Source organism: Carcharhinus amblyrhynchos, unplaced genomic scaffold, assembly GCF_965287045.1.
Source record: "Carcharhinus amblyrhynchos unplaced genomic scaffold, sCarAmb.v2.hapA scaffold_42, whole genome shotgun sequence".
In the NCBI taxonomy this organism is placed as follows: Eukaryota; Metazoa; Chordata; class Chondrichthyes; order Carcharhiniformes; family Carcharhinidae; genus Carcharhinus; species Carcharhinus amblyrhynchos.
The window spans coordinates 1576904-1592360 of record NW_027649783.1 but is presented as its reverse complement, the minus strand read 5'-3'; the positions used below and the strand labels follow the sequence as shown (position 1 = coordinate 1592360).

General features: G+C 44.6%; 5 non-coding genes across 5 annotated transcripts; 1 reads left to right on the top strand and 4 right to left on the bottom strand.

Moving 5' to 3' along the window:
• Window positions 1-1310: 1310 nt before the first annotated feature.
• On the top strand, window positions 1311-1384 carry trnat-agu (transfer RNA threonine (anticodon AGU)). Its single transcript has one exon. It is a non-coding gene; the product is annotated as a tRNA-Thr (tRNA).
• A 767-nt stretch (window positions 1385-2151) lies between these two features.
• trnai-aau (transfer RNA isoleucine (anticodon AAU)) lies at window positions 2152-2225 on the bottom strand. Its single transcript has one exon. It is a non-coding gene; the product is annotated as a tRNA-Ile (tRNA).
• A 3892-nt stretch (window positions 2226-6117) lies between these two features.
• trnas-cga (transfer RNA serine (anticodon CGA)) lies at window positions 6118-6199 on the bottom strand. The gene has a single exon. It is a non-coding gene; the product is annotated as a tRNA-Ser (tRNA).
• Window positions 6200-11080: 4881 nt separating this feature from the next.
• Window positions 11081-11162, bottom strand: trnas-aga (transfer RNA serine (anticodon AGA)). Its single transcript has one exon. It is a non-coding gene; the product is annotated as a tRNA-Ser (tRNA).
• A 1661-nt stretch (window positions 11163-12823) lies between these two features.
• trnas-gcu (transfer RNA serine (anticodon GCU)) lies at window positions 12824-12905 on the bottom strand. The gene has a single exon. It is a non-coding gene; the product is annotated as a tRNA-Ser (tRNA).
• Window positions 12906-15457: the final 2552 nt, after the last annotated feature.

Here is a 15457-nt window from a genome sequence, read left to right as displayed (position 1 = left end):
CTTTTATATGCCCTCACAAACACAGTAATCCCCTTGCCTTTGTCAATTCCTAAGAAGTACTTGCACCTCTGAGAACCTGGTGGGCGGTGGAAGGGTGGGGTGAGGTTTGAAGGCGATGCCGCAGGATGCTGAGTGTGAGACCAGCCGATTTTAAAGCATATGTGTAGGAAAGTGAAGAGTGAACTTGTCCGTTTGAAGATCACAGAAAAGCTGTGTCTGGAGCTGGGCCCGAGAGACAAGTTTTGTGTTGTCAGTAAATGAACTCCTGTAATGAAGACACAAAATCAGAAAGAGGAAATGCTGGAAATATTCAGCAGCTCCGGAAGCAGCTGTGGAGAGATATTCCTATCGCCAGGATGTAACTCTCCAATTGGATACTTCACATTGCTCAGATCTGACACTCTCAACACCTTCCTGTAAGGAACAGGTAGGGCGGGAATTGGGTCTTTGTTGAGTTGAGCAAACAGAGCAATGCAGCAATGAGAAGCTCCTCACCCCCCGGCGGCTTGGGGAAGGATGGGACTCAGATACAGGCCTCTGGCTGGGGTTCAAAAGTTGGGGGAAAAACGTATCGAGTTTGAAATGTAAATGCTACAAAGATGGAATTCAATTCGATTTGTGCACAGATTTTGAACCTTGGTGGATGTAGTCAGGATAACCCATCTGTTTAAGATGCTGTGTTCAGGTCGCAATCTTTTTTCGGGGCCTGGGCTCAAATCCCACTTCAGGCACTTGTTTTTCCTTCGCGAGGCACCATCCAAACCCAAGAAATCTCTCAGCACAAGGGCAGCAGATGCAGAGGAACAATGACCACCTGTAAGTTCCACTCCGAGACACACATCATCCGGATTTGGAAACATATCACCGTTCCCATGGCTGGCTCACAATCCCGGAACTCCCTCCCTAACAGCAGTCTATGTGTACATACATCACATGGACTGCAGTGTCTCCAGAATGAATTCATCGCCAATTACTCAAAGACAATTAATTTGGACAATAAATGCTTCCCGGGCCAGTGACACACATACCCCGTATGAATAAAGTATTTTCTTTTTTAAATCACTTCGTGCGACAGAAGGAACACAGCTGCCTTCAGAGCAGAAAACTGTGTGTGTGAATCACATCTCTACTTTTACACCAAATGTGTGTCTGAAAACAGTAAGTGGACCCAGCTCACGTTAAACCGTTCAATATTTAGCCGGATAGTTCACAGGTACCTTCCAATTCTGGCAGTATCTCCTTTTTCACAAATACCACCAGATCTGGAACATATTTCCAGCATTCCGCTGATCCCACCGACAGCAGTGCCAGGCTCTGTGGCTTAGTTGGTTAAAGCGCCTGCCTAGTAAGCAGGAGATCCTGGGTTCAAATCCCAGCAGAGCCTTGGTTCTTTTTTCCCAATGATGTTTGCAATTGTGCCAGTCACAAAATCCATTTTGCTTGTCAGTTTTGCCTTTCCCTTCACAGTGGATAATCTCCAACGTTGTTAAAATTTCGAGGCTCCCCACAAATATCTCGACTATTTGTTGAGATGATCCAGGTATTTTCATCATCTTGCAGTAAAAAAAATCAACTAAATATACTCAATGTTCTACCAACACAGATTTCCATTATTTTCTCAGGGAATTCCGAACACAGTCAAATGGCCTGAGAAACACACAATCCCGACAGTGCTGAAGGAGACCATTCTGCCCTTCGAGCCTGTACCGACCGTCTACCGACCCTCCGACAGAGAATTGCACATAGGATCTATCCCCGCAGTGCCACACACCCACTCCGCGCATCTACTGTTACAAATACCTTGGGGACGAAGGGACAATCTAACATGGCCAAATCCATTCAACCTGTTCATCTTTGGAATGTGGGAGGAAATCGAATCACGTTGTTTCCTGAGATCATTTGTCTGGGTGAATTCAACTTGAACAGAACGACAGAAATTTGGCACCATCCAGGACAGAGCATCCCGCTTCATTAGCTTCCCATGTATAAAAACTCACTCCCTCCACTACCGACACACAATGTGCACCATCTACACGATGCACTGCAGCAACTTAGTGAAGCTTCTTTGGCAGCACCTTCCAAACCCACGCCCATTGGGACCCAGAAGAACAAGCGCAGCAGAAACATCAGAATAACATTGAAAAAGAGTCAAGACTCCGCTGGGATTTGAACCCAGGATCTCCTACTTATTAGGGAGGCGCTTTAACCAACTAAGCCACAGAGCCTATTGCTGTTGTGGGTGCGTTCAGCGGAATGCTGGAAATACGTTCCAGATCTGGTGGTATTTGTGAAAAAGGAGACACTGCCAGGTTGTAGGACACTGGTATTTATTCATTGATTGTAGTTATTTATAAGTTGTTGTTGCGTGTCTGCGTTCCTTAATCTTATTTATCTTCCAAAAGAAATGAAATATCTAATTGAAAAAGATGTTACAATTTCTCACCCAACCAGCGAACGTTGTGTCAAACTTTAAGAAAGGTTTGCGATTTATTCTCGAGTCAGTGGTTTCCCTGGGAGCCGGGTTAACAGAAACAGCATGGAGAGATGGCAGAGCAGGAAATGTCGGTGCCGAAGGTGAATCACATCAATGAAGCAGCAACTGGTTTGTTACTAACCTGATCCATAATCCGATTGTGGTGGGACTCAAACTCACAACCTTTAAGTGACTGAATTACCATCATTTGGAAGACCAACGCGACACAGAGACACAGGCTGAAATTTTACTTTACTTGTCCTTAGATGGATTTTTGACGATGTGGAAACTATTGATAAATTCAATAATCTCAGAGTTAAAAGGTTAAGGACTGTTAAGAAGGACTTCATTGATCGCAATTCACGTTGGGACATCTGATGTCTGTTAAAACAGTTGTGGAAATATAGACCTGTTCCTCCTCTATACAGGAAATCTGTCCCTCACAGAACGATGCTCCCTCTCTCTCTTCCTCACTCCCCTGTACAGCTTGAAGTCTCATCTCGCAGGCCTGATAGTTGGGAGATACATTCTACTCTATCTGTCACGGGGCTGATCAGAACCTGTTCCCTGTTCCAGTTAAACACCTGCACAGAACACAACGCAAAGCTGGGAGCTGGAAATCTGACAAAAAAAAATGCTGGAAATGCTCAGCAGGTGAGGCAACATCTCATTAACGGAGATTTGTGTAAAACCAGCTCCTGAAGCGCAGCACAGCGGCACAGTTTAAAGTTTCCTTTCATCCACAATGGATGCTCCATTCTATGATTTTGAACAATTCAAATTGAGAATGTGCATTGTTATTCTAGTCGCCACAGCCTGAAAACCACTTCAGGCATTGATGTCACCCTTGGATTTTAAATCTGTAAATCCATTCTCTATCTTTTTAAAGCTACTGTTGAAACTGTATCCAACACACGCTCAGTTCTTTGTGAAAGACAAGGAGAATTGAAGATATATTTGTATAATTTTCCTTTGACTAAATTTGTACAGAAGCAGAAAGGCGGGAATCACACTCAGCTCTTCATGAAACTCACCCGCTAAACATTGAAAGGTGGCAGTGTTTATTCAAGGGATGATTCTTGAACATAGAACAGCACAGGCCCTTCGGCCCTCAATGTTGTGCCGAGTTATGTTCAAACCCAAGATCAAGCGATCCCACTCCCTCTCATTCTGGTGTGCTCCATGTGCCTATCAATAACCGCTTGAAAGTTCCTAAAGTGTCCGACTCCACTATCACAGCAGCAGTGTATTCCACACCCCAACCACTCTCTGAGTGAAGAATCTACCTCGGACATCCCTCCTATATCTCCCACCATGAACCTTATAGTTATGCTCCAAGGGGAAAAAAAACCTCGGCTTGTGTATCTTTGCAACATTTACAGCTTGTGTCTGTTTGTGAGTAAATGACATTTCAGTGATCTGTTACTCATTCAAATGTTAACTAGTAGCGAGAAGCGGAAGAAAGTTACTGCACCCTGGATGGAAATGACAAATCATTTTGAAGGAGCCGCCATGGAACCCTTTTTCTGTTGCTAAAAGCGAAATAGCAGAGAATGGTTTCGAGCCATCGACCTCTGGGTTATAGGCCCAGCACGCTTCCGCTGCGCCACTCTGCTAAGTTGCAACGATGTAATCTGGGCAATACAACTGAGCAAGGTGAAACACTATGGGGACCGGGCAGGATAATCCTACCATGGGCAGGGCACTAAGTGAAGATGCGACATTGACTGAGTTGTCAGACGGAGCAGGAAATCGTGTCAGAAGATGCCAAGGAAAGTTGGAGTGCAAAATGTTTAATGATCACTGTACAAGTAGACGGTGAAATGCAGACTTCAGGCTGGATATTCATGAGTTCTGAGATCTGTGAAGAGACTGTGGCATCTCAGCGTAGTAAAGGTGCAATGGGGATTAGGAAGGGTAAAGGTGTACGCTTTATTTTATATCGTCTTCCTTGATCTTCGGACCAAAATGTCTCACTTCACACTTCCTTACGTTAATGAAGTTGTATCTGTCACGTGTCTGTCCATTCCACCCGCCTGTCTACATCTTCTTGAAGATTATCAATATCCTTCTTATTAAAGTTCAGAATATTTTCAAGTTTTGCACCTTTGGCAAATTTTGAGATTGAAACCTGTCCACCCAGATATAGGTCAGTAGCCTCCTCCAGCATCTACGGACCTCCCTATCTCTGTAAAGCCTTCCACTCACTACAACCCTACTTATCTCTATAATTACCTCCAGCTCCTACACCCCTCCCTCTCCCTGTAACCTCCTCCAGCAATTACCACTATTTTCCCTCTCCTACCACCACCAGCCACTACAACCCTCCCTATCTCTGTAACCTTCTGCACTCACTAAAATGCTCTGGGATATCTGCTCACAGGGAGTGGGAGTAGGACGAGTCCATTCAGTCCCTCGAGCCTGCCCTGTTATTCGGGAAGGTGAAGGCGGCTTTGTTTCCAATCTCCACCTTCACCCCTTTACCCCGTCACCCTTAATAACCACTGTTAACAAGAAGATATCGATCCCGGGTTAACAATTCACTGATTCCCTTTTGGGTGAGGGCAAGATTCCAAAACTTGGAGTGGCCTCAAGTGTTACTCAGCTTCACTCCTGGGAGTTAAACTCTGTCCCTCTTTCTCTCTACCCATCCTCCCCCCGAAACCAGGTCTCAGGGTTCACCCAGCCTCCGCCAGCAGAAATCATTCGGCTCTCTTTACCCCCACCATCACATCCTGAAAAATGTAATTAAACCCCAGAGAAAAAGGCCCTCATTTTTCTAATCACTCCTCGTAACTTCACTCCCAGCTCCAGACTTCAGTCTAGTGAACTTTACATTATGTCAATCACCCCAATGCCAATTTGTATGTGGCTCGGGTAATAATCCAGAGATTGTAACCCCTGAGGATCTGTTCTTTAATGTATTTCCTCGTTGCTGATGAACCCCAAACAGGTCCTTTTACCCGGTCTTCCACCGTTACTCAAAAAGGACTCTAAATAATCATGAGAAATCAGTGAACGTTTCATGTTTAGAATCCAGTTCACAGAGATAAGGTTGTTTATCACAATATGGATCACAACAACTGGATCCCGTCCCCACTCCTACTTCAAAGCAACAAGAATGTTAACGCGGTTCTAAACAGGAATTTTTCCTGCTTCCTTATGATTACAAATAAATCTCGTTTCCCAGTACGATTATCCCTCCCTATTTTCCCACCTGAAATCTCCTTTCTCAAGCTGTTACAAACAGGAATGTCTTACGCCCAGTAATGAGCAGCTTTTGCAATGTGTTTGAATGAACACAATTTCATATCATCTAAACAGCATTTTGAAGTTCTCATTCATTCACTGTATTATGATGAAATATGATCTTTATGTTCTGTGAGTAATTACATAAGAATCTTCCTCTGATATGAGACCTCGTTTTGCCCTTCTTCCCCTGATGCTGCTTTATTTCTCTTCCTTCTCTCGTCATGATCTCTCTCATGGAATTTCCAGCACACTCGACCCAGTTCGCCAGCTGAGTACATCCCGGCCCACAGCACAAATACACTGCTTGAAAAGAGAAGCACCGAAAGTTACATTTTAATTTAGCGGCTGCCCCTCTAGACAAATTGTGACTTTTCAACAGTTTATATCAGAATCGCTGCGAGCAGGGTTCGAACCTGCACGGGGAAACCCCATTAGATTTCGAGTCCAACGCCTTAACCACTCGGCCATCGCAGATACTTATTTACCCCTGCTCAGTAACATTTCTACTAACTTTATCAGACATAGCAATGATGCAGAGAGCAGTGTGCGAGCTGAATTTGTTCATCTTTTATTTTGTATGTTTCTCTCTGAATGAGAACTCATTTATTAGTTCAGAGGCTTGTTTCTATGTTTCGAAAAAATGTTCATTAAAAGCAAATAGATTCCGAAATTTAGAGAAAAAATAAAAGATTTATTTTTATTTCATTCCCATCAAATGTTGCGTTTGAACTTTATGTCCATTTGTTTCGAGACACAAGAGGATAAGTTTCTAAATAAATTCCCATTGCGACGCCGGGAATTGAACCCGTGCCAGCTGCTTGAAAGGCAGTTCTGCCCACCGCGATATCACCAACACTCGCTTGGTTGAAAGAGTCGTTATTTTCATTCGTTATAATTACGGAACTAACTTAGTTGCTGATTTCATCAGACACGAGATGTGTCCATAACGCAGTTTGTAAACTGAACTTGGCTTGTCTGGACAGGTTCAGCTTCCTCTTTACCACTGTTTCTGACTGAGAAATCATTGATTAGTTTTGAGAACTTTTAGAAAAAAAATGAACAAAGTTTCCACGGACAGCAATTTTAAACTAGATTTTCCGTCAGACACACATGGATGATGAGAATATTGATGTGAATTTCATTTGAGCAGACCCCCTCCCCTCCCCTCCAGTTCTCAGACAGACACTGACTGGTTCGAAGTTTGTTTTACTTTTTATGGAAAATAAATCCCTGTCTCACGACCTGCTTTTCTCCTGTTCTCAGACACATTCACTTTCTACAAGGGGGCACTAACTGGTTTGAAGAATCAGAGTCAGACTGCAGTCACCGCATTCTCTCTCCATCCCATTCTCTCAGTGCCACCTTACACCATATCCGACAGAGTGATTTGGAAAAGATGAGTGAATCACCATAAGACCATAAGACGCAGGATCAGAATTATCCCACTCGGTCCATTGAGTCTGCTCCGCCATTCAATCATGCTGATAGTTTTCTCATCCCCATTCTCCTTTTCTCATTAACCCTGATCTCTTTATTAATCAAAAACTGATCTGTCTCTGTCTTAATGACACTCAGTGACCTGGCCTCCACAGCCTTCAGTGGCAAACAGTTCCACAGATGAACAACTCTCTGGCTGAAAAAATTCCTCCTCATCCCTGTTTGAAAGTATCGTCCCTTTAGCCTGAGGTTGTGCCCTCTCTGGTTCTGGTATCTCCTACTAGTGGAAACATCCTCTCCGTGTCTACTCTATCCAGGCCTCGCAGTATCCTGTACGTTTCAATAAGATCTCCCACTCCAACCCACCCCCCTCCCCATGCTTCTAAACTCCAACTAGTGCAGACACAGAGTCCTCAACCGTTCCTCATACGACAGTTTCTTGATTCCAGGGATCATTCTCGTGAACCTCCTCTGCATCCTTTTCAATGCCAGCAGATCCTTCCTTAGATATGTGGCCAAAAACTTCAAACAAACTGCAGGTGGGGTCTGACCAGACCCTTATCCAGCCTCAGAAGTACATCCTCGCTCTTGTATTCGAGCCCTCTCGACATGAATGCTAACATTGCATTTGCCTTCCTAACTGCCGACTGAATCTGCTCGTTAACCTTAAGAGAATCTTGAACAAGGGCTCCCAAGTTCCTTTATGTTTTTGATTTGCTAAGCATGTTGGTTTTGGAGAATTTAGAGATTCTGAGAACAAATACTTTGTATATTGACCCTAAAGAAACACAATGATATTTGCAATCACTATAATAATTGGAGGGCGGTTGGGGGGAAGGTGGGGGGGGGGGGGGGGATGCGGAGGTGGGCAGACATGATTGGGTCTTGCCACGGAATCTGACCAACAGCACCTGAATCCAGCATCTGTGGCTCACTGTCCAATTGCCACAGGATCTGGTTAACAGGTGTGATCCTACATCACATATACTTCAGCAGTTCAAAAAGGCAGCTCACCACAACCTTCCCAAGGGTAATTAGGGATGGATAATAAATGCTGACCCAGACAGAGACACCCACATTCCATGAATGAATTGAAAGACAATCTGCGGGGAGCGGCCCTCAGAGTGTTTAACAGTTACTGAGCTGAAAAACTCTAACTAACCCCCTGGAATCCGGAGCAAAGGCCGGGAGGAGGACAATTTCCGTCCTTGGACCTTCCATTTGGTGAAAGTTTTGTCCTGTGAATGTGTAGATGTGAATATTGTGGAAGAGAGAGTGTATGAAAGGAGCGGGCGGGTCAGACTAATCCAACTGTGTTTGTGTGTCTGTTCTGATCATGAGATCTCCGAGTCTCTCTTGTATAAAATGAAACGATTTTTCAATCAAAGAACACACCCAATTCCCCTGCTGAGTCCCAAAGTTAGATTTCAAGATAACGGTGTCTTTAAATACAAGATTTCAGTCGGAAAGTCTGTCAGCGATCGCGTGCCTCCACATCTTACCTCAAATCCTCAATATCTGTCCCTGAATCCAGCCACGAGCAATTAAGGCAAAACAAAATATAAAACAATGAAGCATATTTTTATTAAATAGGGCGGCAAAGCGGCACGGTGGTTAGCACTGGTGCCCGTGTTTGATTCGGGCCTTGGGTGTGTGGAGTTTGCCCGTTCTCCTTGTGCCTACATGTGTTTCCTCTGGGTGCTCCAGTTTCCTCCCACATTCCAATCGCATGCTGGTTAGGTGCATTGGCCATGTTAAATTGTCCCTCAGTGTCCCAGGATGTATAGGTTCTGGGGATTGGCCAGGTAAAATTGTACCAAAGATGTTCTTTCAGAAAGTTATTGCAGACTCGATGGGCCAAATGGCTTCCTTTTCCAATGCAGAGATTCTATGCAGAAACATCGCCTCCACTTATGAAGCCAAGGATCCAATCCGCTTTCCGAACGACATGTTCAAAATGTCATCTCACTCTCAAAGATCTCTCTGAAACTCAGGCCCCTCTGAGCTTGCACACTGTTTAGAACTGGACCATTTTTTTTCTTGCCTCTCCCCATCTCTTCTGTCAAAATGCAGCATTGTTTCTGAGTGTGGGATTAATAATGTGTCTCTGCTACAATATGAGTCGGAGTAATGTGAATATGTCAAAATTCACAGATGACACTAAGATGGGTGGAAGAGCAAAGTGTGCAGAGGATGCTGAAAGTCTGCAAAGAGATATAGATAATCTAAGTGAGTGGGCAAGGGTCTGGCAGATTGAGTACGATGTTGGTAAATCTGATACCATCCATTTTGGTAGGAATAACAGCAAAATGGACTATTATTTAAATAGGAAAACATTGCAGCATGCTGCTCTGCAAAGGGACCTGGGTGTCCTTGTGCAGGAATCTCAAGGAGTTGGTTTGCAGGTGCTGTGGGGTGACGTGTACTTGAGAAAGGATATACTTGCACTGGAGGGAGTGCAGAGGAGACTCACTAGGTTGATTCCATAGATGAGAGTGTTGGCGTATGAGGAGAAAATGAATAGACTGGAGGTATACTCATTGGAGTTCAGAAGAATGAGGGGAAATCTTATCAAACCATATGAATTTATGAAGGGAATAGATAAGATAGAAGCAGGGAAGTTGTTTCCATTGGCGGGTGAAACTAGAACTGGGCGGGTGGGGGCGGTGGAGGAGGGGGGAGTTGGTGCAGGGTAGCCTCAAAATAAGGGGAAGCGGATTCAGGACTGAGCTGAGGAGGAACTTTTTGACACAAAGGGTTGTGAATCTGAGGAATTCTGTATCCAGTGAAGCAGTTGAGGCTACATCACTTAATGTTTTTAAGGCAAGAATAGATAAATTTTTGAACAAAAACGGAATTAAGGGTGAGCGGGTGGGTAAATGGAACTGAGACCACAAAAAGATCAGCCATGATGGTTTTGAAGGGGGACCCTATTCCTGCTCCTAGTTCTTATGTTCTTATGAGAGCTGAGACTGCAGCTTCTGTTTCTCCAAGAGAATCTCCCTGGATAAAGCCGGAATTTACAAGGATTTCTGTCACTGAGGCATTGTCTGGCGGTCTGTGTCTCACTGCTCTAACTCACTCTATCCCTCCATCCCCTCTCATCAACTTTATATGAAGGTGGGATCTTGTTGTTTAGTGACTGAGTGCACACAATCTGTATCTACATCTGATTAAATAGAATTCAGCTTGTGAACAATATCATCATTTCAACCAGCTCTGGGTTAACCCAGGCACAGCTCTGATTGGCTGCAGCCCCCTGAATCTGGGGAACAGACACTGTGAGCATCGCCGGCCTCAGAGGCTTTCACAGTTACTGAGCTGGGAAACTCCAACTAATCCCCGAGAATCCACAGCACAGAGCGAGAGGAGAGGAAAACCTGTCCTGGGAGCTGTCAATCTGAGACACAGTTTGACCTGTCAATGTGCAGATGTGAAGCTGCTCCTTCCATTCCCAATCTGCTATAACCAGGAGTTCCTAACGCCCAATAATGACCAGCTTGCAGCAATGTGTTTGAATGAACACGATGTCATATCATCCAAGCAGCATTTTGAAATGATCATTCAGTGTATTCTGATGAAATTTATTTCTTATGTTCAGTGTATCATTCCATAAGAATCTTTCTCTGAAATGAGACCTTGTTTTGTCCTTGCGCTCCTGATGCTGTTGTTTTTCAATCTGCTCACATTATGATTTCCCTCATGGAACCAGAGAAAGGGAACAGCACTGAATCATTCGGCTTATCTTGTCCATGCCAGCCCGAGGGACACCCAGGTGTCCTCTTCAAGCTCACCTTCCTGCACTCGGCCCGGCGCCATGGAGCTGAAAGCATGATGGTGACCCACATACTTGGCACCAAAATACCAGAAGGAGTTCCGGCTCTGGGGCTGCCGGAAGCAAACACTTTCAGTGATAATCGCTGTGAGCAGGACTCGAACCTGCGCGGGGAAACCCCATTGGATTTCTAATCCAACGCCTTAACCACTCGGCCATCGCAGCTCCACGGATTATTCCGCTAATATAATCACCTCAGTAGCGTTCATACTAACTTCATCAGGCACCGTTATTGTACAAAGCACAGTGTGTGAGCTGAAATTTGTTCCTTTACTTTTGTATCTTTGTTTCTGACGGAGAACTCACTTACTGGGTCAGAGACTTGTTTTTGTATCTCAGTAATTTTTCATTACAAAGAAAAAGACAAATCTCTATTGTATTTCATTATCGTAAACTGTTGCGCTCGCCCTGGTTTTGTCCACTCGGTTGAAAACACAGGAGGAAGAGGATAAAGTTGTAAGTAAATTATCAATGCGATGGCTGGAAATCGAACCCGGGTCAACTGCTTAGAAGGCAGCTATGCTCACCACTATACCACCATCCCTCACAACGCTCAATCAGCCCTTATTTTAAAAACAAAGAACAAAAACAGCCCCGGAAACAGGCCCTTCGGCCCAACGAGCCCGCGCCGCCATTTTAATACTACCAGTTCCCCCTCCACCCATGACCCCTATCTATTGTTTTTATGGCCATCCACATTGAGGGAAACTAACTTAGGGATAATTTATTACCTCCAATCAGCTTAACAGCACATCTTTGGGGGGTGGGAAGAAACCGGAGCACCCGGAGAAAACCCACGCAAGGACGGGGAGAATGTGCAAACTCCCACAGGCACCGGCCCAAATCCATGTGTCTGCACAGCAATCAGTGATAGTCACTGAGCAGTCGCCTTGCCCAGTATCTGGTCCAGTTTAGGCACACACTAACGACATGAAGCACTAGGCCAATCTCGAACAACCAAGAGCAGCCCCAGTACGACCCATCGCGTGTATGCCCCTCGTTGGACACAAGGCGGACCGACTTAAACCTGTGAATGAAAAGAGAAAAAACATTATTATCTTCCCATATCCTTTTCCATTACCAGGGTCGTCCCAATGCTAATGAACCTTATTTAAAACAATTTCCTATATCCTCCCATCTCCAACCCACTCATGTGCCTGTCTCAGTTACTCTGAAACAACTCCAGCGCGCCTGCCTCTGTTTTTTGTTCACTCCGTTTAAAGTCCAAGAGGCCGCGATCAGGTTCTAAATAAATTATCAATGCAATAGCCGGGAATCGAACGCGAGTCAACAGTTTAGAAGGCAGGTATACTCACCACAATACCACCATCGCTCGCTCTGAGTAAGTAATCGTTATTTGCATTGGTTTTAATTACGGAACTTCCGTCGGTCCTGCACCGACAACAATCCCACCCAGCCTGTATCCTCATAACCCCACATATTTACTGTGCTAATCCCCCTGACACTGAGGGACTATTTAGCATGGCCAATCCCGCTAATACGGCGCTAATTTTCATGGCTGAGCTGCCGATTCTGGAAAGACAAAATCTGCCATTCGGGCCGCAAATGAAGCTGGAGTCTGCTTTGGATCTTCTGAAACCACATGTTTACCTGGTGGCAAACTCCTGTCCAAAACTGGGGTCCTGACTTGAATCGATCGTCAGCTCCAGTTTCTCATGGGATTAGAAATATGGGAATGTGGAATTGTTCTGGAACATTCACCCCTCAATCCTGTGTGTCCAAACTTCATCTTGGTTCCGTGAAACTCAAAACACTGAGTGAATCATCAGTTCCCCGGCAATAAGGAGACAGAACTAATTCACCAGCGACGAGGATGGGATTCGAACCCACGCGTGCAGAGCACAATGGATTAGCAGTCCATCGCCTTAACCACTCGGCCACCTCGTCATGCAGCAGCTATCCCCCAAACCACCTCTTGTGTTTTAACATCCGTAACAAAGAACACATTTCTCCCGCAGGATAACGTTGCCTTTCTGCTTTCTCTTGATTCGTTGCTACTTTTCCATTTGATGTAAATCCAGAGAAAGTAAAGAGAGAGACAGTTCACCTCTCTGCTCCCGGTTCGGTTTTGAATTCACCGAACATGACCCTGATGTAAAACAGAGCAAGTGCTGTGAGTTCGTGGAGCAACAGGAGAGAGTCTGACCTCCCAGTAGAGGGCTGTGTGTCCGAATCACGGAGCTTTTCTGTGTCGCTCTTTGGATTTTGGTTGTTTGCGATTGTTCCTGAAATGACAAATTCCAAATCTGGGATAGAAATGAAATTTTAGGGATGATCCGATTCTCATGTTTAGTTAATTTTTTATGCACTTTTATGTTTGAACAATGTGTGAGGAATATGATTTGTCCATTGTCGGTAAAGTTAAAGCAAGGTTCACAGTCCCAGTTGTTTCTGGGAGCACATCAATGGGGAGAGCTGACTGGCTGTGATTTCACCAGAGGATTCACACCTCAGGAGAGGAGCAAGACTGAGAAGGCGGATCCTTCATGATCAATCTCAACTGACCCGGGAATTGATCCCGCGCTGTTGGCTGAATAAACTTTCGAGCCAATGGAGACAAATGCTCTGAGCTACTCATTAGTGAAAACTAACACGACCACTGTTTCTATTTGATGGAGTGAGGACGTGATAGCAGAGGATGGTTTCGATTCATCGATCTCTGGATTATGAGCCCAGCACGCTTCCACTGCGCCACTCTGCTGCCAATGGGCATCCTCCCTGCTTATTACTGCTGCCCGCGAGCCAGGAATCTATTCACTGTCTCTTTTCATTACAAACAAGGCCCTGGGAAGCTCACCCTGGCTGGATAATAACACTTAACATCACCCCGAATGTAACAGACAGAGTAAAACACACAGAAAAGCAGTAAAAAAAACTATTAGGTCACACTCACAGGCAGAAAATATTCGAGCAAACCAGCAAGACACTGAGATGGAAAAACTGATTAAGTATGAAAAGGGATTTTCTGTAACACAAAGATAGGCCCTGTTTTGAAGTGTATGTTCTGTTGTGTAACTGTGCTCTCTGCTGTGTAACTGTTCTCTCTGTTTGGAACTGTGACTCTCCCGTTGACAGATCTTCACTGTGGTTCTGACAAATTCTTCCCTGTTGTGTAAATGTGTTCCCGGTTTGTAAATATCATCCGTCTTGAGCAGAAGTTTTTTTTTTCTTTTGTGTGAAATGTTCTCTGTTGTTCTGTGAAGATGATTTCTGTGGGAAAAAATCGACGGAAATTTCAAGGCCGCCATTTCTGAGGTTTGCTTTCAATTCCAGCATTGTTTGGGCCGAATGGCCTCCTCCTGTTTCTGTTTTCTATCCATGTGCCTATGTGTTAAATCAGTGAATTTGAATATCACCAGCTGCCGTGGTGGGATTTACTCCGTGTCCCCAAAGATTAGCGCGGGCCTCTGGATTACCAGCTCAGTGACATCACCTTTCATCCCTGTAAACAAAAACAGTTCATTCAGCTCAGCATTAAACCTCTTCCTGAGGAGATTAGAATTCCTGCCACAGAATTTCAATCAGCCGATTGATGCAAAGCATTTTGTCCTCGTTTGGAACATTAACAATTTATCCAGATCAAACATACATTGTGGAACAGTTCTGACCGAAAAATAATGAGGTAAGTGAGAATTAAATGAACAAAGTTACAAGGAAAGTAATTCTGAGAAAGCTGTTTGGAAGAAATAGTGGATTTCAGTTAACGGGCGAGGGAATTGGACTTTTAATTCCAAATGTCTTTATTGATGTCAAATTTCACCATCTGCCACTGTGGTGGTGGTGGTGTGTGTGTGTGTGAGAGAGAGAGAGAGAGAGACTCTCACATGATCAATCTGTTTGACTGATATCAATCTGTTTGACTGATTATGAATTAGTCCTTTATGTTCCCTCATAAACACTGTGATCCCTTGTCTTTGTGAATTCCTCAGATACACTTGTACCACTGAGACTCTGGTGTGGGGGTGGAGGGTGGGGTGAGGTTTGAAGGCGATGCCGCAGGGTGCTCAGTGTGAAAACAGACGGTTTTAAAGCAGGGAAGTGAAAAGTGAACTTGTCTGTGTGAAGATCACAGAAAAGCTTTTTCTGGTGCTGCGTCCAAGACACAAGATTTGGGTTGTCGGTAAATGAACTCCTGTAATGAAAGCACAAAATCAGAAAGAGGAAATGCTGAAAATATTCAGCAGCTCCGAAAGCAGCTGTGGAGAAATATCCCTATCGCCAGGATGTAAACCTTCAATTGCAGAGTTCACATTGCTCAGATCTCTCAATCTTAGCGCCTTCGGGCAAGGAACAGGTAGAGCGGGAATTGGGTCTGTGTTGACTTGAGCAAACAGAGCAATGCACAACCCCAATAAACAGGAGATCCCGGTTTCAAATCCCAGCGAGAACTTCGAGGCCTTTCAAGTGATCAGTGCAATTGTACAAGTCACAATATCCCA